Source organism: Schistocerca serialis, chromosome 3 (assembly GCF_023864345.2).
Source record: "Schistocerca serialis cubense isolate TAMUIC-IGC-003099 chromosome 3, iqSchSeri2.2, whole genome shotgun sequence".
NCBI lineage: Eukaryota > Metazoa > Arthropoda > Insecta > Orthoptera > Acrididae > Schistocerca > Schistocerca serialis.
In genome coordinates, this window is record NC_064640.1 from 769456753 (window position 1) to 769483351 (window position 26599).

Here is a 26599-nt window from a genome sequence, read left to right on the forward strand (position 1 = left end):
AGCAACAGTGTCACTAATTTGCTGGGAAGTGGCGGTGCGGTCCCCTACGGCACTGCGTAGGATCCTACGGTCTTGGCGTGCATCCGCGCGTCGCTGCGGTCCGGTCCCAGGTCGACGGGCACGTGCATCTTCCGCCAACCACTGGCGACAACATCGATGTACTGTGGAGACCTCACGCCCCACGTGTTGAGCAATTCGGCGGTACGTCCACCCGGCCTCCCGCATGCCCACTATATGCCCTCGCTCAAAGTCCGTCAACTGCACATACGGTTCACGTCCACGCTGTCGCGGCATGCTACCAGTGTTAAAGACTGCGATGGAGCTCCGTATGCCACGGCAAACTGGCTGACACTGACGGCGGCGGTGCACAAATGCTGCGCAGCTAGCGCCATTCGACGGCCAACACCGCGGTTCCTGGTGTGTCCGCTGTGCCGTGCGTGTGATCATTGCTTGTACAGCCCTCTCGCAGTGTCCGGAGCAAGTATGGTGGGTCTGACACACCGGTGTCAATGTGTTCTTTTTTCCATTTCCAGGAGTGTATTTACGTGCCTCTATACAGTATGTTTTTTCTACATGGGGTCTAACGACAGGAAGCCAATCCTGAGAGGATAAGAAGCAAAACAATTATGCTTACAAATGGCCGGAAATGCGTTCCAAACGGAGGTACACTCACTTTAAGGTGGAAATACAAGATCTTTGACAGTGTAGGTTTCAGTGATTGAAAGCACACATGAGAACACACCAAGCCTGTGGGAATGTTCTGTCTGTACCAGTGTTTCAGCTCCATACACAAGAGGCAAATGAACTGAAGCACCATCATGCAGCGGCCACATTATCCTTCGTACCACGAAAGGCACAGCTCACCCGCGGGTAGTGTAGATATGCCTCTATTGTGAGACGTTGTGGATGGATGACTGGTCCCACGAAGCGATCGCTAATAATCCCTGCGCACGCACTGTGGCTGAACCGATACTGCCAGCTCGCTGCCACCATACCTTGAGGAATCTCGGTAGCCCAGAAGTGGAAATTGTGAAGGTTGATGAAACCGCCCCACGTAAATGTAGCTTCATTCGTGAATAGGCTGGATGACAGAAATCCCAGCACCGTGTTGGCATGTGCGACGAACCAGCAACAAAACCGTGGCTGCAGAGTCGCGCCTGTTGGTAATAGGATATGCACGCTTTGTAAGTGATACGGAGAGTGGCAGTTGTCGTGGAGAAAGTCCCACACGTTCGTCTGGCTTACCCAACGCTGGCGGACCACATACATGGTGATGATACCTGGGTCACTGTCAAAAGATCTTTTACCTTCACCTTCAAGAAGGTGTTCATCCCTTGTAATGCATTTAAGATCGTATGTCCATATGACCCTTTTTGCCCCCTATCCTCCCAGGGATGGTTTCTTGTAGTCCTCCCCCCCCCCCCCCCCCCCCCTGCCATTCCATCATTTAGCAAAATCGCCCTGCATACGAGGTGCATTCAAGCTCTAAGGCCTCCGATTTTTTTCCTCCGGACTGAAAAGAGATAGAAACATGCGCGTTGTTTTAAAATGAGGCCGCGGTCATTGTCAATACGTCCCAGAGATGGCGGCACCGTACGGCAGGTGGAATTTTACCGCCAGCGGCGAGAATGAGAACTGTTTTAAATACTTAAAACGGCAACGTTTTCCTTACTTGAACAGCGTGCAATCATTCGTTTTCTGAATTTGCGTGGTGTGAAACCAATTGAAATTCATCGACAGTTGAAGGAGACATGTGGTGATGGAGTTATGGATGTGTAGAAAGTGCGTTCGTGGGTGTGGCAGTTTAATGAAGGCAGAACATCGTGTGACAACAAACCGAAACAACCTCGGGCTCGCACAAGTCTGTCTGACGACATGATCGAGAAAGTGGAGAGAATTGTTTTGGGGGATGACCGAATGACTGTTGAACAGATCGCCTCCAGAGTTGGCATTTCTGTGGGTTCTGTGCACACAATCCTGCATGACGACCTGAAAATGCGAAAAGTGTCATCCAGGTGGGTGCCCCGAATGCTGACGGACGACCACATGGCTGCCCGTGTGGCATGTTGCCAAGCAATGTTGACGCGCAACAACAGCATGAATGGGACTTTCTTTTCATCGGTTGTGACAATGGATGAGACGTGGATGCCATTTTTCAATCCAGAAACAAAGCGCCAGTCAGCTCAATGGAAGCACACAGATTCACCGCCACCAAAAAAATTTCGGGTAACCGCCAGTGCTAAAAAATGATGGTGTCCATGTTCTGGGACAGCGAGGGCGTAATCCTTACCCATTGCGTTCCAAAGGGAACTACGGTTAAGGTGCATCCTACGAAAATGTTTTGAAGAACGAATTCCTTCCTGCACTGCAACAAAAACGTCCGGGAAGGGCTGCTCGTGTGCTGTTTCACCAAGACAACGCACCCGCACATCGAGCTAACGTTACGCAACAGTTTCTTCGTGATAACAACTTTGAAGTGATTCCTCATGCTCCCTACTCACCTGATCTGGCTCCTAGTGACTTTTGGCTTTTTCCAACAATGAAAGACACTCTCCGCGGCCGCACATTCACCAGCCGCGCTGCTATTGCCTCAGCGATTTTCCAGTGGTCAAAACAGACTCCTAAAGAAGCCTTCGCCGCTGCCATGGAATCATGGCGTCAGCGTTGTGAAACATGTGTACGTCTGCAGGGCGATTACGTCGAGAAGTAACGCCAGTTTCATCGATTTCGGGTGAGTAGTTAATTAGAAAAAAAATCGGAGGCCTTAGAACTTGAATGCACCTCGTAGTATAACTGTTGTGTTATTTGGCTAACTGTAACCAACAGCTGGACGAGTTGACAAGTCAGCCAATTCTACTTCGGAATATTTGAAGATGGTTCCTTGAGAGGAATGACTTGAGGATTTTTAAGGTTAGCCATTTATTTTTGCTTGTGTGTGTCCAGCCCAGAGTATCTGATTGAACGTTTGTATGTTCTTCCGAACAGCCTGCGGAGTCCTTGCATTCTGTGACGTCATGGGCATGGTGAACTACGTCGCAGAGGAATTTTGGGGATACAAGGACAAAGCGGGATCAGGTTAAGTTGCAGCCTGCTCAGTATCTCAGTGTCTGCTATGATCCTGCTTGTTTGGCATGTTCACGTGCAGCCGACCGCGATGCCGCTTTTGGTATGCCTTACCGTACCGCGCGTCCATTCTCTGCCTTTTAGGATATATTCAGTGCGACTTTGATGCGCGAGTTCCGCTGGAGTACGATTTCCACCAACTTCACCATTACTTGTGTCTTCCCTTCTGCATGACAACGGACGTTGTACAGCACGTAAAATTTGCTAACACGATCTCTTATTATTTTCATACAAAGCATGAAATTTGTTTTAATATGGCCACACGACACATGTTTCTCATTAACTCACGCGCTACACACCACTGAACGATCCACACATGCATTTCTAATTCCACAACAAACTCTCCTCACCATTTTGTTAACCACTTATCTTTCATTACTTCTCTCTTGAACTGCTTCTTTCACTTTCCGTTCTTTCATTTTCCATTCTGTCCGCCCCCGGTAGCTGAGTGGTCAGCGTGACAGAATGTCAATCCTAAGGGCCCGGGTTCGAATCCTGGCTGGGTCGGACATTTTCTCCGCTCAGGGACTGGGTGTTGTGTTGTCCTCATCATCATCATTTCATCCCCATCGACGATCAAGTCGCCAAAGTTCAAAATGGTTTAAATGGCTCTGAGCACTATGCGACTTAACTTCTGAGGTCATCAGTCGCCTAGAACTTAAAACTAGTTAAACCTAACTAACCTAAGGTCATCACACACATCCATGCCCGAGGCAGGATTCGAACCTGCGACCGTAGCGGTCGCTCGGTTCCAGACTGTAGCGCCTAGAACCGCACGGCCACTCCGGCCGGCAGTCGCCGAAGTGGCGTGAACTCGAAAGACTTGCACCCGGAGAACGGTCTACCCGACGGGACGCCCAAGTCACACGACATTTTTTTTTTTAATTTTCCATTCTTCATTCTAATGATTTCTTCATAATTGTCTTCTGTGTCGTTGACGTCGTAAATAACTCTTCGACAAACGTTTTCTTTGGTTAGGATAAGCGTTGCAATAACTTTGAAATTGATAAAGATGACGTGCCCTATGACACTCTACGGGACCGTTTGATGCTTATTCGAATGACGGCCTTCGAAAGAGAAATAAACACCTCGTTTATTTACATTTTGACTGTAATGAAACTCATTCCATCTGTTTTCCCCTAATTGTGAAAACGAAGACCGCTATTTAATATCTAAATATAGGAACTTAAGTTCCATTCATTTCTTTCTATATCTGTTAACTAAGCTGTATACCCCTAATTGCTGCCATTATCTTTGGTTGCATTACTACCTTTCCTTGTCTTTGGGCCTCATCGCTCCTAACCATCAACACATCTTTAAATTTCGACATAAGTCGACACGTCTACCATAAAATGCTTATAAGATTGTTAACGGCACAGCCTCCGATTTTCTTTGGAAAAAATCAGAACATTACTGAGAGCAATTTACAACTTGTTTTCGAAATGGATACTCCAGACCATGAGAAAGCAATATCGAGTAAACATTATTATATATGTACTAAGCCGGCCGCAGTGGCCAAGCGGTTCTAGGCGCTTCAGTCGGGAACTGCGCGACTGCTACGGTCGCAGGCTCGAATCCTGCCACGGGTATGGATGTATGTGATGTCCTTAGGTTAGTTAGGTTTAACTAGTTCTAAGTTCTAGGGGACTGATGACCTCAGATGTTAAGTCCCATAGTGCTCAGAGCCATTTGAACCATTTTTTTATGTACTAAGATGGTAACAGATACCATCTTAGTATATATATAGTTGAGGCTCACCGGCCACTTGACCATCTTCTTCTTCTGTGCGAATGCACAAACAGTGCCCGAACTCTTACGGGAATCGGCAACGCTCCGCAAGTAATGAGTATAATGGGCGGGGGCATTACGAATGTAGTGCGGGACAATACGTTGAGAATGTGGGTTTCGCGGGAGGCGTGCCAGAGATAAATCCCTGCAGTCGCGCTCTCCTCTGTGTCCTCGGTGGCTCAGATGGATAGAGCGTCTGCCATGTAAGCAGGAGATCCCGGGTTCGAGTCCCGGTCGGGGCACACATTTTCATCTGTCCCCGTTGATGTATGTCAACGCCTGTAAGCAGTTAAGGGCGTTCATTTCATTGTAAAACATTATTATTCAAGCCAATGCATCGCACAGTTCAACAAACATTATGATTTTGCAGTGATATACACACTCTGTATCGCTTTCTATGTACGAAATAACACCTTTTCAGTGTCTGTATTAAATCCAGCTAACATCAACACCTCCACCATCAGCTGTTATCGTATGTGCTGCATGAACAGAAAAATACAAAGGAGAAAGAAGTAACCTGACGATTGCTTGGAATGTTATAATGTACAGCAAGTCGAACATGTATTTTACGGGACTGTGAAATTGATCTATATATTGCACCTTGCAGTTGTTTCCGCAAAATGTAACCATTTGTAATGCGTTATACTTCTACCACATTACCTCTTCACTTGCATGGTATGCATGTTTGTCTGTATGACTGTTATCCTATGTCTGCAAGAGTAATGCTAAAATAAAACGGTGCTAATTATCCTATCTTTGATGTGAAGTATGCAGTATGGCGAGTATGGTTCCCTTTTTCTAGTAATTAAGTATTCTATAACTGCGCGAGTTGTACGTAATAAAGACGGGACGTAAGCTCAGTGGAAAAAAAAATCTGTAGCCCTATGTATCGACGGCAGATGCTGAGAAAACTGCGTGCGAAAGAAATGTGTATCTGAAAAATGACGCAATATAGCGCACAATAGTACGTGTCACTGTAGCAACATTATTCTTAATCCTATTGTATCAACATAGTGTGATTCACTTGTTAACAAACAAGTCTTAAGTTGCCATACCTTTTCAGCAAACTGTTACTTCAGGAAGAATAGCGGCCAAATTATTCATTTTATGTTATCAATAATTACTGCGTAAGTATTGTGTCTCTTGGCATGCAACTGCTAAAATGCAAGTTCTTGTCAAGGAACACGTTTCGTATTATTTAGTTAAAACGTAGTCAATACACTGACAGACAAAAATCGCAACAACAGCATAAAATGAGCGACGTAAACGAAAGTTGCTACGCATGTTTCCTCATCTGAAAGATGATGTCTAATCCAGTTTCGCACCAGTCGCTGTTATTGCCACTATGAGGATGCAAATTAGGTTCGCTTTAAATATACGCTTTTGTTTAGCAAAAGTGACAAAAAGCAGATTTCAGAGTACCTGACGGCTCAACACAAAAGTTTTGTCTCAAGTACAGATAGTGTTGAGGATCAGCGGACAAAGTTCAAAACCATCGTACGATATGCGTTAGATGAGTATGTGCCAAGCAAGATCGTAAGAGATGGAAAAGAGCCACCGTGCTACAACAACCGCGTTAGAAAACTGCTGCGGAAGCAAAGGGAACTTCACAGCACACATAAACAAAGCCAAAGCCTTGCAGACAAACAAAAATTACGCGAAGCGAAATGTAGTGTGAGGAGGGCTATGCGAGAGGCGTTCAATGAATTCGAAAGTAAAGTTCTATGTACTGATTTGGCAGAAAATCCTAAGAAATTTGGGCTTATGTCAAAGCGGTAGGTGGATCAAAACAAAATGTCCAGACACTCTGTGACCAAAATGGTACTGAAACAGAGGATGACAGACTAAAGCCCGAAATACTAAATGTCTTTTTCCAAAGCTGTTTCACAGAGGAAGACTGCACTGTAGTTCCTTCTCTAGATTGTCGCACAGATGACAAAATGGTAGATATCGAAACAGACGACAGGGGGATAGAGAAACAATTAACATCGCTCAGAAGAGGAAAGGCCGCTGGACTTGATGGGATACCAGTTCGATTTTACACAGAGGACGGGAAGAAACTTGCCCCCCTTCTTGCAGCGGTGTACCGTAGGTCTCTAGAAGAGCGTAGCGTTCCAAAGAATTGGAAAAGGGCACAGGTCATCCCCGTTTTCAAGAAGGGACGTCGAACAGATGTGCAGAACTATAGACCTATATCTCTAACGTCGATCAGATGTAGAATTTTGGAACACGTATTATGTTCGAGTATAATGACTGTTCTGGAGACTATCAGAACAATTGTGTGACTGGATTGAAGAGTTCCTATATAACAGAACGCAGCATGTCATTCTCAATGGAGAGAAGTCTTCCGAAGTAAGGGTGATTTCAGCTGTGCCGCAGGGGAGTGTCGTAGGACCGTTGCTATTCACAATATACATAAATGACCTTGTGGATGACATCGGAAGTTCACTGAGGCTTTTTGGGGATGATGCTGTGGTATATCGAGAGGTTGTAACAATGGAAAATTGTACTGAAATGCTGGAGGATCTGCAGCGAATTGACGCATGGTGCAGGGAATTGCAATTGAATCTCAATGTAGACAAGTGTAATGTGCTGCGAATACATAGAAAGAAAGATCCCTTATCATTTAGCTACAATAAAGCAGGTCAGCAACTGGACGCAGTTAATTCCATAAATTATCTGGGAGTACGCATTAGGAATGATTTAAAATGGAATGATCAAATAAAGTTGATCGTCGGTAAAGCAGATGCCAGACTGAGATTCATTGGAAGAATCCTAAGGAAATGCAATCCGAAAACAAAGGAAGTAGGTTACAGTACGCTTGTTCGCCCACTGCTTGAATACTGCTCAGCAGTGTGGGATCCGTACCAGATAGGGTTGATAGAAGAGATAGAGAAGATCCAACGGAGAGAAGAGCGCTTCGTAACAGGATCATTTAGTAATCGCGAAAGCGTTACTGAGATGATAGATAACCTCCAGTGGAAGACTCTGCGGGAGAGACGCTCAGTAGCTCGGTACGGGCTTTTGTTGAAGTTTCGAGAACATACCTACACCGAGCAGTCAAGCAGTATATTGCTCCCTCCTACGTATATCTCGCGAAGAGACCATGAGGATAAAATCAGAGAGATTAGAGCCCACACAGAGGCATACCGACAATCCTTCTTTCCACGAACAATACGAGACTGGAATAGAAGGTAGAACCGATAGAGGGACTCAAGGTACCCTCCGCCACACACCGTCAGGTGGCTTGCGGAGTATGGATGTAGATGTATAACGGTCGTGACGGTAGCAGCCTTTGAGACTGGACGTGGTGATTTGATGTTAGTCAAGAATGCCTTTAAGGCGACAAAGACGCCTTTGTCAACACCACACTGAGTTTGAACGGGATCGTGTAATCGGGCTACCAGACGCTGGATGTTCCTTCTGCAATATTGCAGAAAGACTTGACAGGAATGTAGCCACTGTTCATGACTGCTGGTACGGGTGGTCACGGGAATGACCAGTCACATGAAGACCGAGTTCCGGACGGTCACGTGACACTACCGACAGGGAAGGCCATCGTGTTCAGCTCATGACTCTAGCATACGTAGCAGCAATTCGGGCAGCAGTTGGCACCATAGTGGCACGGCAAACTGTTACTTCAAGGACAGATCCGATCCAGACGCCCTGTAGCGTGCCTTCCACCGACCCCAAACTGCACTATTTGCGACTTCAGTGCTGTCAAGAGAGAGTTCGTTGAAGGGCAGGGTGGGGTTTGTCGTGTTTTTTTATGAAATTAGGTTCTGCCTCGGTGCCAGTGATGGCCGTGTATTGGTTAGGAGGAGGCCAGTTTAGTGCCTGCAACCAACCTATCTGCGTGCTAGACACACTGGAGTTATGGTCTGCAGTGCGACTTCGTGTGACACCAGGAACACTCGTGGTTATCCCCTTGACTGCAAATGTGTACGTCAGTCTGGTGATTCGACCTGTTTTGCTGCCATTCATGAACAGCGTTCCAGAGGGTGTTTTCCAACAGGATAACGCTCGCCCACATACTGCTGCTGTAACCCAACATGCTCTACTGAATTTCGACATGTTACCTTGTTCTGCTGGATCACCAGATCTGTCTCCAGTCGAGCACATGTGGGATGTCATCGGACCACAACTACAGCATCATCCACAAACAGCATTAACCGTCCCTGTATTGACCCACCAAGTGCAACAGGCATCGAACTCCATCCCACAAACTGATATCCACACCTCTACAGCACAATGCATGCGCGTATGCATGTTTCCATTCAATACTTTGGTACTTACGCCGGTTACTAATGTACCATCATTTCGCATCTGCAATGGCTTATCTCACACGTACACTAATTTGTGATCTTACAGTGCTAATCACTTAAATGCCGGGTGATCAAAAAGTCAGTATAAATTTGAAAACCTAATAAACCACGGAATAATGTAGATACAGAGGTAAAAATTGACACACATGCTTGGAATGACATGGGGTTTTATTACAAGCAAAAAAAAAAAAAAAAAATGCCCGACAGATGGCGCGTGAAAGATCTCTTGCGCGCGTCGTTTGGTGATGACCGTGTGCTCAGCTGCCACTTTCGTCATGCTTGGCCTCCCAGGTCCCCAGACCCCAGTCCGTGCGATTATTGGCTTTGGGGTTACCTGAAGTCGCAAGTGTATCGTGATCGACCGACATCTCTAGGGATGCTGAAAGACAACATCCGACGCCAATGCCTCATCAGAACTCCGTACATGCTTTACAGTGGTGTTCACATCATTATTCCTCGACTACAGCTATTGCTGAGGAATGATGGTGGACATATGAGCATTTCCTGTAAAGAACATCATTTTTGCTTTGTCTTACTTTCTTATGCTAATTATTGCTATTCTGATCAGATGAAGGGCCAACTATCGGACATTTTTATAACTTTTGTATTTTTTTGGTTCTAATAAAACCCCATGTCATTCCAAGCACGTGTGCCAATTTGCACCTTTCTATCCACATTATTCCGTGATTTATTCAGTTTGCAAATTTATACTGACTTTTTGATAATCCTGTATGTTACCTAGATGACTGTGTTTCCGAAATTTAATTAACCAAACTTAATTACTTTTTGTTTTTGTGATTTTTTTCCCGTCAGCGCAGTAGGATTTTCTCGCCTGTTTCTTGCCTACGATACCGATTTGATGTTTGCATGCTGTTTCACAAGAAATTTAACCTTTGTCACTGACGCTTTAAATACGAAGAGACCTAGAAAGAAGGTAAAATTTCTGTGAAATATGCAAGCAGCCAACACATCCCTTCGTAAGCAAGAAACAGAAGACAAACATAACTAGAAAAGATAATGCACTAATGAAGGAAAATTGGACAGCTTAAACGGTAACTATCGAACACAACACAATAATTTAGTCACCTAGTACGGTACAGTTGTCGTACAGCCAATACCACTGACTATAGGCAGCTGATGGGCGGAGATGAGCGAAGGGAAGAAATTTTTCTTGTTCCCCACCTTATGTCTCCCAGGCATTCATCTAATCTGCCTACTGTAGGCATAACCTCTTCCGCTCTTGATGGTGACGGTTTTATCAGCTGTTTAGTACAAGAAATGGCGAGTATGTGACCATAATTAAACCTGATACGTCTGGATCTTTTGTTGTGGAAGACTGCAAATGACAGGGAAGTCCAATATTAAGCTAAAATTTTGAGGCAATACAGGAAATTTTCCAAAACCGAACCCACATTTTCAAGAAAAGACTTCCTTTAAAGGGTGTTCAGTGTTATTTCTCTCTGGCAACTGTGCAGTCATTCTTCACACGTCTCTGCGATTGTGCCCAAATAAAGAAGCTCGCAGAACAAGACAGTACTAAATCAGCTTTCCTTCAAAATCTTTACCCAAAATTTTAGCCTGCCTCTCTCTGTTTCTGCTGCTTCCTCGGGTGTATCGTACTTCATGTTATCAACCTCACAGGTAGAAATAATTCATAAGCCAAGATCGCTTAAATATTGTTTACTGGATAACCGGTTTCAACACACTAAAGGTGCCATCATCGGATCTGAATGTAGATTAACATTTATAAACCATCTGGATATAACGATACATGAGGCAGACCAGCTGACATAAAATCATTGTCACAAACATTGCCCCACTACGCACTATGTGTTCACAGCAAAACCTCATAGGTGTTGTTTCTTGGATATTAATCTGTTTAATGATCTTTTTCCAACTCATTTTCTAATTCTGAATTGCATAAATAGCTTTAGTCCTTTTAGACAGACTCCACTTTCTTTGATCAATGTTCCCCTTATCCTCTTGGAACCTGCAAGAAAATTCATAGGGAATAAAGGCGTGTACTAATACAGACAGAGTATAAACAACAAAAAGTAAGGTGTCCGGTTTAAGCTACTGGAAGAGGCCCAGTTTCCGCGAGTATAGTCTACATTTTATCAACCCAGTAAGTTTTTACCCAGACATCTAAATGGAACGGTTTCATCATAAACATTAACCGTAAACCTTAACACTGGACTCGCATTCTGGAGGACGACGGTTCAATCCCGTCTCCGGCCATCCTGATTTAGGTTTTCCGTGATTTCCCTAAATCGCTTCAGGCAAATACCGGGATGGTTCCTTTGAAAGGGCACGGCCGATTTCCTTCCCCATCCTTCCCTCACCCGAGCTTGCGCTCCTTCTCTAATGACCTCGTTGTCGACGGGACGTTAAACACTAATCTCCTCCTCCTCCCGTAAACCTTACTATTGAAGAACACATATGGGTTGAAAGGTTTACCTCCCAATACATGGGACAAATAACGGAAAACGTACCACACCTTAACACTTTTTCCATTGTCAAAACATGTAACTGTGAACTGAGAAGTCACAAGTGAAGCGAGCGACGTGTGCACTCTGGTACAGAGTGGTAGAAGCCTAAGCTACTATTTACAATTTTTCAAGAGAATGCGGAACCATGAGACCAGAATGTCCGATTTAGGGGAGGATGGGGGAGGCGAATGAGTCCAGTTAAGCACACTTTTCGCTATTAATTAGCATTTCTCTTAATATAATTTGCTATGGCCAGTATTCGAAAGAAATAAAAAGGTGCTAAAAGTGAAACGGCTTCGGTTTTCCTACCAGTCAATTAATTTGTTTAACTATCCATGATCATATTTAGTCTCTGAGTGTTTATTTCATTCAGTCAGGATGGCTCTTGTCGTATGGTAGAGGTTCTTTTCGCGCTAGTTCTGTCAATTTTTCCTACATCGCGTCAACTAATTGAGGACGAATCCGTTTCGCCAAGCAGGAGACAGAACCTGCCACTGTCACAAGTCCCGTAGGGTTGGATACACAGCACAGCAGTTGACACTGCACCATTAGAGAGCAGGCATGGCAGAAAGCTGCCTCTTCACCTGCCCATCCTTGTCTGCTGCGCTGCCTCCAAAACGTTTACGTCACTCGTGTCACGAAGATGATCCACTGGTAGGCTGTTCCACTCGCGTGCCCGACTGCAGGCAGCAGGGCGCCGCTGGCTCAAGTGGGAAGGTGTGGTTGAGCAAACAGCCTGTGCGAGAGTTCTGCTCCGGCCGGGCACACGTAGGTATGCTTGGACAGATAGTTCCCTTATATGCACAACGCGTCAAATAGAGCGCCTGGCGGGTAGTCTATACAAGCTGCGCCTTCTCGCGAGAGAGCTCACGGGTACGCACGAGTAAGAGCGCCTAGCGGGTAGCCTATACTAGCTGCGCCTGTTCGCGAGAGAGCTGAGGGGCACCCAGTAGCGTCCGTGCCCTATGGGGCAGCTTTGGAGCTACCCTGCGGAACTGACATTCTGTTTTGGTGGTTGATCAGTTGTCGGGGAGTCTGATCACATCTGGCATATGTTTGCTGTTGAGATTCTTTTGAATTATGCAGATAGCATGAAGTCACCGTTTGACTTTTGGAAAACATTGGAGGTAGAGAAGCACAAGTCAGAGCGAATTCTTCTGTATCTTACTAGACAGGAGTGCAGCAGGTAGCCATTTAGCAGGCCCGAACTCGAGTCATCAGTTTTGAGCTAAAGGAAGAATATGCTCTGGCAGATGTCAACATATTTTAGAGAATAATGTACTTCTTGTACCTTTGGCAAAAGTTTGGAATAAGCCACTTTCTCCAGTATGATTATTTTCCAATAAACACATCTGTGATAGAGAAAACTTCTGTTTTAACTGTAGTATCGTAACTACTTGTGGCCAGTGTTCCTGGGCGTCTACTTAAATTTTTCACTTGTTCGCTTCTGAGGTAAGTAATGTTCCATACTAGAGATATTATCATGTCGCGAGACTTTTATGTACAGAAATGAAGGTGAAAGTCGCTTGAATATGTTGCATGATGTTTGTAAGTACCTGTAATACATTTATAGCCTCTTTCTCCGAAGTATATCATTCCAGATTTTAGCATCATTGTATTTAAATTTTCGAGATTATATATATATATATATATATATATATATATATATATATATATATATATATATTTATAGTCGAAGTAAATTAGTTGTCGTCCGGAATGGCCGTGCGGTTCTAGACGCTACAGTCTGGAGCCGGGCGACCGCTACGGTCGCAGGTTCGAATTCTGCCTCGGGCATGGATGTGTGTGATGTCCTTAGGTCAGTTAGGTTTAATTAGTTCTAAGTTCTAGGCGACTGATGACCTCAGAAGTTAAGTCGCATAGTGCTCAGAGCCATTTGAACCATTTTGAAATTAGTTCATAAAAATAAAAATATTGTGCAATATTTGGTTGTAGCTAAATATTAAAAAATATCGTCCACATGATTACTTTTCTACCTACAGGTTCTTTACTGAGACTTCATTTTTGAATGTTGTAGCAGTTGCCGTCTGACCTCTCACTCCCTGCCTCTCTGATCTGTCTTCTCTCTTCCTGCAGGGCAATTTGTCATTGGCTCCGACTCAGTCTTCCAGGGCACTGAATTTTCTGGCATATCGTCGTTGTCATTGGTGTGCTCATTTTACTATTTCACTCAGTAAATGTGCACTGCACAACCATCCGCCCCAGCCTTCGCACAGAGTGACAAAATTTCCAACCTTGTGAGCAGAAAAGTCATCTCGCAGCAGCTGGCTTTTGACGTGGGAATGCCGGTCTTGTTCTCATACTGTTTAACGTTGCAGTAATTCGCACAGTGGTCTCTGAGTTCCTTAGTGGCTACCATGTTGAATTTTTTCGTGAATACTACTATGAATTACTTCTTGTGTTTATCAGCATTCCTGATTTATCAGGAAGACAGTTATCAAACATGTAACCCATATTTTTGTAGCGCGAATGCCTGTAAGCGTTCGCTCCCGTGTTACCAACCATTCGGGTCGCGGCTGTGGCTCTGCTGTCAGTCAGTTTCTAAATGAGACAATGCTTTCATAGCAAAGCAAGGACTTCACTTAAACTGTACTTGTCTGGCTATGTCTCCCTATGTCCATGTGTGACTTAAGTGCGTCCCTTTTGCTCTGAGTTCGTGATGACGAAGTATTACATTGCTCCTTCACAAGAATTTTAAGCTGTTGGTATAGAAGATTGACAGTCATCGTAATGTGGCTCATCTATGATAACTAGGTCCATTACAGACAATTCCTGTTCGTAAAATAATATTCTCTCGCTAGCTTATTTTCAGTTGCACTCAGAGGGGTTCGAGCCCACTCAACAATTAACGCAAATAATGCCTTGCGTCCTTACTAACCCTGATTTGGCACACACAAAAAAACTCATGGATCAACAACATGTAAATGACAAATCAAGTACATAAATCACATTGCACTGGATCATCAAGTCACAAGCCAAACAGGACAAATAAACCCAAGACATAGAATTAACACATGTGGAATTTTTTGTGGAAAGAATAGACATCAAACAGCAACAATATTTATCAAAGAAATATAAAGACATAAAGTGAGTGCCAACCCAAAAATTGGTCACTCAAATCGGCGAATATTCATGACATACTTCATTACATTAAAACAGGCCAGATAGATAGAATGGGATCGATAACTCAGTATCATAAACAATAGTGTTCAAAGTTCCTCCTCAATGGGTTTGATTCCCACAATAGCAATATATGCAAGAAAAGTCAGTGCTTTCTGTCGTACCTCACCACCTATGAACATCAGACGCAAGGTGCACATTTCTCATATATGGAAGCCTCCCATATCTTCATTGAGTATTATTATGTCACATGTGCAAACCGCTCGAATAGACTGAAATGAAAATAAGAAAAAAATTGTTTGTACATAACTCCGTGTGCTTAAGCTATTGTAACCTTCGCTTTACTTCCAACATGCAAACTAATCTTAATGTGCCTAAATCTATGTCTCATTTTCCATTTTAGAAGAAAACTACTTCTCTGAAAACTACATGGTGCTGCTGGCCCGTCCTCGTAAATTGCAGCATGGAGTTTCCAAGATTTTTATGCGTGAGTGACATTCACAACCGTGTGAGCATCACCCAGCTGTACTCTTCACACAAAAACACACAACAAAACATCGGCACATCATATTAAAATTTCGCATAAGCAAAAGAAATAATATGAATTAGGATGAGCTACGCTGTAATCCTTCCCAACAGGAAGCCGTAGGCTGACTAATGTGGGTGGACCCTCTCAGCCTCACGCTACATGGCGAGTCAGCGCCCAAACCATTAATACGTATACATTCGCTAGACATCTCACCCCTTCACATCTATACCAATATATTACAGTCCTCAGACATAGAAATTACTATTAACCACGATAAATACATACTAATTACTGTGACATGCTACATTCAAAATACTCAGTGCTTATAATCTTCGCCGGCCGAAGTGGCCGTGCGGTTCTAGGCGCTTCAGTCTGGAACCGCGCGACCACTACGGTCGCAGGTTCGAATCCTGCCTCGGGCATGGATGTGTGTGATGTGCTTAGGTTAGTTAGGTTTAAGTAGTTCTAAGTTCTAGGGAACTGATGACCTCAGATGTTAAGTCCCATAGTGCTCAGAACCATTTGAACCATTTTTATAATCTTCACAATTAACCACCAGCATTCAAATGAGGTATCCGCGCACGACAAAGCTTGTGTTTCTTTGATAGTCATCTACGTTTAGGAATTCGGTCTTTGAGGTAGCAGAAGCATTGTCTCCTACTACTGGTGTGTGGCTGTATTCTATAGTTCAGTGGTGCACCTCAAACTGTCTCTTTCCTACATTGCAATTTCCGTCACATTCTGCACTCCATATGACAATCTGTATTACTTTGGGTGTTTCATCTACAACCTTCTGAGTCGTTTACACGCGCTTATCTTCGGTTTCTTCAGCTGGTGGAATGATTGTGTCCTCATGTCAAGTACTAGTGCAGCTGTTTCATCGATGCTCCACCCGTAGCGCCTTTCAGCTCGTCCGCAGGAAGGTGCAAGTAGTGTAGGCAATCCACCAGCGGGACCAGTTGTATGCCTTCTGCATACGCAAGACCTGCATGGCCACCTGTGGCCTCATGAGCTCGGTCAGTGGAGTACGATGGCGTCCCTTTGGCCTGGCTGCAAGACTGCCCGTACGTCAGCTGTTTGCCCATCACTGCCCACCTGTGCCGTGTCTGACTTGCTGCTCCATGGCGGGTACTCAGGCTCGAACAGCCGGTACTGGTGTGTTCATCTTGGCGCGTGACTGCTATATTGGCATGGGCGGCATGAGATGTCACGGAAGCATACTCATTAACGGCAGCTGGCCCTCTAAATCCTATAGCAATGCTCCCTAATGCACAAACAGTCGCACCGTATCTGTTAGATTCCTCTCCATCTGCAAGGTGCGTGGAACAATTATCACTACCCTCAAAAAGTAAACTGACTTCGTCTGGGACCCCTGTTACATCTAATAAATTACTTTTTAGCTCCCGTCGTCCATCTATAAAAATTTATTCCTTTCATGGTACAAAATTAAACGCACCTTAAGTGCCCTTTGCAATCCATGGGATCTGTCTGATCTTTAAACAAATTAGGCACAGTTTTTCGTGGTCCACTCGAGGGCTAAGGCTCTGCCCGAGAGTAAATCGTTGCCGATTATATAATCTAGAACCAATCCGTTGACAACACTAGTATTGACCTGAAAATTGTTAGACCAGTTTTACCACACACTTCTTTATCACCCCAATGGAGGGGGTCTCTGAGGTCCCTTTAATGTTTGCAGAGTTTTAGCTCGGTTTCTAGCCCCCAAGTCGCATCTGGCTCTCCTGCCTCATCTGAGCGTCTACTTACACGGTTTTGCATTCTTCTATTTTATGTCGGGTGTATATGACACCATGGTAGCAAACTTTTCTGTGATAGCAGGATTGCCTGGTTTTTTGTTCGTTCATTTTTTATTGGTGTTTCTTAATATCGAAAGTCTGTGTTCTGACTCTTTACACCGTCCATGAGAGTGCCTAATCCTTCTCCACTCAACCTCGAACTTCGTTCAACTGGCTTGTCGTCGTCCATATCTACCCAATTCCCAGACGTCATTTGTGTGGAACGCACGAACACCAAACAAATATGCTCCACATAATGAAGTGACAGAAACAACACAACACTGATTTCAATGCTGGTAGCAGCACACAGAAAAAAGCAGACATTAAACAGAAAACCAACACAGCAACAAACCACACGTTCGAATCAAACTAATACAGCAACAAACTACACATTCCAATCGTAACAGAGCTATATCATAATTTACGGGAGCTGCAGTGGCGAGAGACACGAAATACACTAACTCACATTGGACACCAAAATGTGGTGAAATAGAATTCATTGAGGGACTGATATGCAAATGGCCCCACGCTGGGAGCCAAAATTTTATAAATTAATTAAAAAATGATAAATACGTGGCAACATTAGCATTTATGAATATTATTATTCACAAAAAAACAATACAGATTCATTGCTTGACAAAAAAGTGAAGCATCAGTAGGGGAGGAGGAAAAGAAATGAAACTCCGTGGGTGGAGAGCGCATGCCACTTTAATTGAGTGATTAGAAAATCGAGTCAAATTTACAAAGGACTTGACAGTATGACTCTAATTAATAGTATGACATTTCATTTCCTCTTGGCTCGATTTTTGCACTGATTCGGTTATGAAAGCTTTCATAAGGCCGTTGTGTCTTCTCCTGACGCAATCTGGCCCACAACTGTTATAACTTGTTTTAAACCACCTTGATACGGAACCTAGGATTGAGTTGATGTCCAAGCTGGACTCAAACATGTTCTCTCGGTAACGGATCTGTGGATCTTTATGGCCGCGTCAGGACCTCAGCACCACGTAGACAGTTGAAAGAGACGTGTACCATGTGTGTAAGAGCGTTGTCCCGTTGGAAAATGGCAACACAATGCTAGCGTATGACCGGCCGCGGTGGCCGAGCGGTTCTAGGCGCTTCATGCCAGAACCGCGCGACTGCTACGGTCGCCGGTTCGAATCCTGCCTCGGGCATGGATGTGTGTGATGTCCTTAGGTTAGTTAGGTTTAAGTAGTTCTATGTTCTAGGGGACTGATGACCTCAGATGTTAAGTCCCATAGTGCTCAGAGCCATTTGAACCATTTGAACTAGCGCATGGTAACACGAGAAGACGCAGGAAGTCCGTAACGTACCGCTGTGCCATCAGGTTTCCCTCAATCATTACGGGCCGCGACCTTCAGTCATACTTGATGGCTTTCCAGTCACGGCCACACTCCAAATATACTATTGCTTGTTCGGTGGTGTTAACGGTATGTTAGGCTCTGGATGGTAATCCCGTTGTCTGTCTGTTGCTAGTCTCCAACCACAGGTGCGAGATGACACAGAACATTGCAAGATTTCCATTACTTACGATTGCTTGGTGCACTAATTGACGATATTCCCTTGTGCAGTTCTGACGTGGTCGACCGGAACTTTGGGAATCTGGCCTCTCGTTACCATGCAGTCCCACATCGGGCTACTGTCACATTCAAATGTCCAACAAATCTGGATACTGCACGATTCGATCAGTCGGCCAAACGGAGACCCACAATGAAGCCCCTTCCAGACTGTGTTAGTTGCTGATAACACTGTATCATATGAGTATGTGGCACCTTAATGTCATTAACAGAGATCTCTGAACATCTGAAGCCGTCTCTATGTACGCTAAACACGAACAGCACCAATGAACTCTGGTGGCCGTTCTATCAGTCACTGAGAATCGCAACTGTAATCAGTCACACACCTGCCAATGGCGTCTACAGTTATTAAGTTAAACTGACATCCGTCTGTGTCTGCTGGTTGTTGTTGTTGTTGTCGTTGTGGTCTTCAGTCCTGAGACTGGTTTCATGCAGCTCTCCATGCTATCCTATCCTGTACCCCAGTACTTACTGCATCGTACATCCTTCTGAATCTGCTTAGTGTATTCATCTCTTTGGCTCCCTCTACGATTTTTACCCTCCACGCTGCCCTCCAGTGCTAAATTTGTGATCCCTCGATGCCTCAGAACATGTCCTACCAACTGGTCCCTTCTTCTTGTCAAGTTGTGCCACAAACTCCTCTTCTCCCCAATTCGATTCAATACCTCCTCATTAGTTATGTGATCTACCCATCTAATCTTCAGCATTCTTCGGTAGCACCACATTTCGAAAGCTTCTATTCTCTTCTTGTCCAAACTATTTATCGTCCATGTTTCACTTCCATACATGGCTACACTCCATACAAATACTTTCAGAAACGACTTCCTGACACTTAAATCTATACTCGATGTTAACAAATTTCTCTTCTTCAGAAACACCTTCCTTGCCATTGCCAGTCTACATTTTATATCCTCTCTACTTCGACCATCATCAGTTATTTTGCTCCCGAAATAGCAAGACTCCTTTACTACTTTAAGTGTCTCATTTCCTAATCCAATTCCCTCAGCATCACCCTACTTACTTCGAGTACATTCCATTATCCTCGTCTTGCTTTTGTTGATGTTCATCTTATATCTTCCTTTCAAGACACTGTCCATTGCATTCAACCGCTCTTCCAAGTCCTTTGCTGTCTCTGACAGAATTACAATGTCGTCGGCGAACCTCAGTTTTAATTTCTTCTCCATGGAATCTAATACCTGGTAGGGTTACCAGATTATCTAATGGAAATGTAGGACACATTGGTAAAAATGTAGGACATTTGTCAAAAATGTAGGACATTATCGTTCAATGAAAAAAATTATGTATATTTCAAATTTAAATGCTATTTATAATACCCACAGGCATATACATTAATATATATATATATATATATTTTTAGTTCTGACACATACAATGTTAAATATGATAATCAACAGCAGTCAGTTATATCTCTCTGAAGAACTGACCCTGTGCAAAACATTTAGCTTGTTTGAAATATAATCAAAAAATTTCAAACAACTGAAGTTTTTAAAATTATACTTCACAAAAACAATACCTTTGATCGAATCAGCAGATAATCTGTTCCTTTCATCTGTCCACTGTGCTCTTATTAGTGAAAATACTCTTTCAACATTAGCATTATGTGCAGGAATAGCAAAAAAATACTAAATTATTTCAAGAGTTCAGAATGGCAGTTCTCATGCTTGCTACCACTAAAATATCTAACCTACTTATCATTACAGGACAATTTTTCAAGTCCAGAGCTATTATGCTGCAAAAACTGGTTCACATTGCATATCTCATCACAACACTTGACATTATCTATTACAGTGCCTTTATCACTCAAGAACTGTACACACTTTTGTAAATCATCCATGCATACTTTATCATTTAAATTTAACCACCTAACACAGCTGACTTCTGAGAAGGACACATACAGTTTATCTAAATAGCTCATACATTCGCCATACAACGAAACAGCCTCTTGCTCAAAATTGTCAGCTCCTTTATCAGGGCCCTCCACCCTAGCACTTATGAAGACCTTTTTCGTCTATAGTGACATGAAATTACTCTCTAATCTATTCTTAAGAAGACAACACACATTATCTAAGATTGCGATCATCTCAACAATGGATGTTTGTTCACTTTCAAGTTGTTGTATCCCACGGTGGAACACATGCATTAATGAATGTGACATAAATAAGCCTTACTCAAACTGTTTTCAAAGAAAATCTTGAGAACTTTAGGAGCATTGGATATAGACAAAAAGTAAGATTTTAAAGCCTCATACATTTCAGTTATTCTGTCAAGTGCAAGGAACAGAGATAACCATCTGGTTTTACTGTGACTAAGACGCTGTTTGTAACTAATTTCTACAAACTCAAAATAATGCTTGAGTTCCTCAGTTCTTACTGTATATGTAGAGAAGTAAGTGTACAGCTTGAAAACAATACACTCTAAATCTACACTTAAAATATCCGACCCATACTGAATGGCATAGTTAAGAATGTGAGCTGGGCAACCCACTCCAGCTAAATCTTCATTAATATAGGACTTTAGTTTAGTGAATACATATTTGCCCTCTGGTCGACTTATACCACCAAAATTTGTGTTCGTATTGTCAGCACCAAATGCGACACATTTCTTTTCTATTCTTACCCCTGTTTAAGTGTGATGATAGTGTTTCTACATTTTCATTTGATGTAGTTTTAATTGCGATTACCATTGCCGGTATAACGCCAGCTTTAAGGTCAAAATATTAAAATAGGGAAAACTTTCTGGGAACCATGGTTATTGTTGTCGGAACTAACCCCAAAAAAAGAAATTTTTTCTAGACGTTGTATCGCCAAGTCAACAGAATGTGGTGCAAGAACTTTGTTAATAATCATTTCGGTCTTTGTTCTTGCGCACGAAACTTTCTTCTCAGTTTGAGAATCGCTGCATAGTTTTGCGTTTAGTTTCGGCGTGCAGTCCATGGATTTGTATGATGCGTGGTGATTAACAACGTGAAACCTAAGCGTTGCCTTTGCAGCGCTAACACGATATGCTGAGTGTTGTGGGCTGAGTAAAGAAACCTTTAATATCCGAAGTACCGGCAGAATTTTGAGATGTTTTATGTTTCTTGGAAGACAGGTGTACTTCCAAATCTTGTACACCAACAAGAGAAACTTTTCCGTCTTAATATAGTGATAATATACCAAAATTGGCAATTATAAATTAAAACTCCTTAAATAATCGCCATAGCAATATGCCGATCAAAGCCAGACGAAACATAAAAAATAAACTATTTGATAACCTTACCTTTGTGTGCAACAGAAACATATGTTCCTGGAGGACAAATAAGGCATTGTGCTTCGTATTCGCTTCTTCCTGCCTTGAAACACTTATACATCAACTACAATGGGTCTCTGAATTTGCATTTTCGTTTCGGCATTTCGGCTAGTAAAAAAAGCACTGTGAATTAACTGTTGACTTTCCACAATCTTAATCTTCGATAACCAAACTGCAAATGGAAGAGAGAGAAAATCAAGTCATTCGCTCTTCACATCTGTATTATGATTCGTTGTCTCGATTTCCCGTCATTCATCGCACCGTTACCAACATCTGCACAGCACGCAGACACCGCCAACAGCGAAGTCCATTTTAACCCAGAGTTCAAATGCTGTGTAGCCACGCTCATTGTTCTTTGTTACTATGGAATTTATATGCTGTATCACTGTAGCTGTGTTGCCATAGCGACTTGCAATTGCGGCTAATAACCAATTTTCCGTTTCTATTTTCACAGCTTCCAGTTCATTTATAACGATCACTGTTTGTTTCTGAAATGTAGGACATTAGAGACTTTTCAAAAATTCCCCTCGTAAGCCGGAAAAACGGTTAAAATGTAGGGCATTTCCGGGAATTTCCGGACGTGTGGTAACCCTGTCTACTGGGTGCTTCACTTTTTTGTCAGACAGAGATACGACTTAGTAATTGACCAAGTAGGAAGAGGGAGGGGACATAAAGCACTTCGTCTCACCACTTAACTGAATGAGTTTTATAGGACATACTGGGCGTCTGACAGGTTTTGGTGCAATGTGTCGATTTCCTCTCTTGATGTCTGGCGGCTCGTTGGAATTCAGCAGTCTTCATCTCCCGTGTTCCGCAGCTCGCCAGCGGAGATTCAGGCCAGATCAACTCCTGCCTTCTTCCGCTGGTTGAAAACCGGTCTAACCGCTCCATGTAGAGGCCTCCCGCCGGGAGAGGCGGCGTTACTATCATCGCGCCTGGCGTCTATTCTCTGCAGTGATTAGCTCTCAGAGGCGGTGTCACTTTTGTATTTGGAGGCTGAAATGAAATAAGGTATATACGGTCGGATGCTGAAAGACTGAAGCATCAGACCATAAGGAAGTCCATCACTCATGGAATGGAAAATGGATATGCCACAAAGTCAATATACCCTTTGAAATGAATGCAGGGATCCGACTCGATGTAGTCAACAATAGGCTGACATGCCTCCATGACGCAAAATTAGAACGGTTTGTGGAAAGCTTCTTCTAAGGCATCTCTGGGTCTTACTCTAGATGATCGACGATTTCCTGTGTCGCATCTCTCTCCCAGAGGCTGCCTCTCTTCAGCAGTTTTGTTCGTCGTACCCCACTCCCCCCTCCCCCCTTTCGGCCGCTAGATTTTCTATCGTGTCGCGTTTCTCATTGGTAAGCTGAGTTTTCAGTCTCGCCCAATCAATGATCGTCACTGCGCTGCCATCCCTTCTAGTCTCTTTACAGGGTGGTGAAATTTCCGACCGTGTGATTCTGAAAGCCTTCAGCGGAGGTTGGCTTGTGATATAAGAACTGTCATGTTCATCTCACGCTCTTCGATGTTCCAGCATAGCTGCAGTGGGCTGCGTCCTTCCAAGCGGCTTCCATGCTGAATTTTCCTCGAGAACACCGCTAGATATTACTTCAAGTATTTATCTGCATGCCTGATCAGTCACGAAGGCTGCAACCCAGAAACCAACCCATGTATTTCTAACAGAAATGTCTTTAACCAACCGCTCAAGTGTCCCCAGGCAGTCTTTAAATCAAACAACCTAATCAGAGCAAAGCTAGAGCTTTAGTTAAACTGTACTTGTCTTGCTTTCAGGAAAGTCAACCTATGTGCTTATGTGGAACTCTTTAGCTCTGAGCGCCCGGTGGAATAGTATTACAATAGGCAGTAAGACCTCTAAATATAATGTTTCAAACTATTACCTATAATTTCACTTTGCTGACTGCCAAAAAGACAATTATTGGTAATTTTGCAAAAATTACAATAATTGCGTTATTACATGTGAAATACTAAAATAAAAGTTGCTCATTTGTTGAAATCGTTGCTTCTTTCAGATATAAACGAGAAGAATGTAACCGTTACTGTGTAATGGCAGTAAATCAGCTTTATTCCACCAATCACGCGACTTACTGTTAGGGTTTGGTTTCAAACCTCAACACATGCGAAATGGAGCTGCGCACGTTTTATATGTATCTGTCGTCTAACAAGGGAACCTCCCCATCGCACCCCCTTCAGATTTAGTTATAAGTTGGCACACTGGATAGGCCTTGAAAAACTGAACACAGATCAATCTAGAAAACAGGAAGAAGATATGTGGAACTATGATAAAATAAGGAAAGTCTGAACTCAGGAGCGCCGTGGTTCCGTGGTTAGCGTGAGCAACTGCGGAACGAGAGGTCCAGGTTTCAAGACTTCCCCCGAGTGAAAAGTTTATTTTTTTATTTTCAGTTTATGTGACAGACTCTTATGTTTTCATCACTTTTTTGGGAGTGATTATCACATCCACAAGAAAACCTAAATCGGGCAAGGTAGAAGAATCTTTTTACCCATTCGCCAAGTGTACAAGTTAGGTGGGTCAACAACATATTCCTATCATGTGACGCACATGCCGCCACCAGTGTCGTATAGAATATATCAGATGTGTTTTCCTTTGGAGGAATCGGTTGACCTATGACCTTGCGATCAAATGTTTCCGGTTCCCACTGGAGAGGCACGTCCTTTCGTCTACTAATCGCACGGTTTTGCGGCGCGGTCGCAAAACACAGACACTAAACTTAATACAGTGAACAGAGACGTGATTGAACGAACGGACAGATCATAACTTTGCGAAAATAAAGAATGTAAACTTTTCACTCGAGGGAAGACTTGAACCAAGGACTTCTCGTTTCGCAGCTGCTCACGCTAACCACGGGACCACGGCGCTCCTGCGCTCACATTATCCTTGATATTGCCTATGTTGCGCATGGACTACTCAGTTTGTATATTTTGCTTATTTTTTCATAGTTCCACACAACTTCTTCCTGTTTTCTCGATTGATCTGTGTTCAGTTTTTGAAGGCCTATCCAGTGTGCCAACTTATGACTAAATCTGAGGGGGGTGCGATGGGGAGGTTCCCTTGTAAGATATGGATACACTCATCGCATCACCTATGCGGGGCTATGAGGCTGCTTTGGGATATCTCGTTTGCTGCCTCGTGTGCAGGCGGTAACTTGTACTGATGAACTGAGCTATAATGCCGCCGAGAAATTGGCAAATTTTCTAAGTCTAGAATATGACGACAAAATTAGCGCCGTCTTCGCCGCTTGAAAATACACACGTTAACGCACACTTCGAATTCCGTCGGAAGTATTCGTGTAAACTGTATATGCAAGCATGCACAGTTATGGACATCCATAGCAAGGTATACGGTAGACTTTGCTGCGGTACAGTACAACATTCAGCAGGAAGGTGGGGCTAGCGTGAGTAATGTTACAAAGCTGTTTCTGGGACAAATGATTAATACAAAACGGCGACTGGGTTTTCCCCACCCACCTATAACGTCACACCCCCTCGACCCCCGGAAACTGGCGGGAAATTTTGAGGTAGAAGTTCAACTGGGCTACCTCCACCAACCTAACCTCTCCATCCCCTCCACCCTAAACCCCCCCCCCCCCCACACCTCCTATGACATCAGCCCTGTAAATGGCAGGAAAAGGTAAATTGGGTTAACATAACTCGTGGAAATGGGAGGAAACGGTAATTCTGTGCTGGAGAGGAAGGCAGAATTTTTTATTTACTTTTTTATAGCTTAATTGGACTACCTCCAGTAAGGTAACTCGGAGATGTGTATATTCGCCTTGACCTGCAGGAACCGATTTAGATAGGTTGCACTACATCCACCAGATGGCGCTGTTGACCTCCCCCTCCTCCTCCACCCCTCTCCCCTACTACTCGCCCAACTTCCTCCACTCCTGCTCTTGTGCAGAAGCCTCAGTTTGTGCTGAGCTCTTGGACAAAAGTCTCTGGGATATTTTCAATGTAAGAGATATTGCTGGTGTCAGACAAGTACAAGTTTAACAGCTATGTCACCTGTAATCATGCAGCTGAGACCTGTATCCATAGCCCCCTGCATATGTGTTGGAAGGCGAAGATAGTGGTGGACTGTAAAAAGAAGAAAAATAGAGTGTAAGCACAGACAGAAAATCGGAACAATTAGAGATTTCAAACTTCATGACATATTACAAAACTCACAATAGATCATGAAAAAACACAGACACACAACGGATGCTTAAAACTTCTACTAGAATTCGAAGCATTGTCCTACAGATGAGAAAAATGTCTAGAATTTTCGGAGAATTTTTGATGTCCTACAAATGATGGTTTGAAAATGCTCTAAAGCCACAATGGCGGGTGGAGGACAGAATTCTACCTGTCTGAAAGAGAGGAGGGTGGTCTGCCTACACTTTTCTCTGAAGCTTCAAACAAAGAAAACATCACGTGACTCTCTGACGTCATGGAAATTCCTGTGAATCATGATTGGCTCTTA

The 26599-nt window shown here is 43.6% G+C and overlaps 1 protein-coding gene and 1 non-coding gene across 2 annotated transcripts in view; both read left to right on the forward strand.

Moving 5' to 3' along the window:
• LOC126470611 (inactive phospholipase C-like protein 2) overlaps positions 1–26599 on the forward strand; it is a 725325-nt gene that overhangs the window by 34744 nt on the left and 663982 nt on the right. The window lies entirely within an intron of this gene.
• Positions 5080–5153, forward strand: Trnat-ugu (transfer RNA threonine (anticodon UGU)). Its single transcript has one exon. It is a non-coding gene; the product is annotated as a tRNA-Thr (tRNA).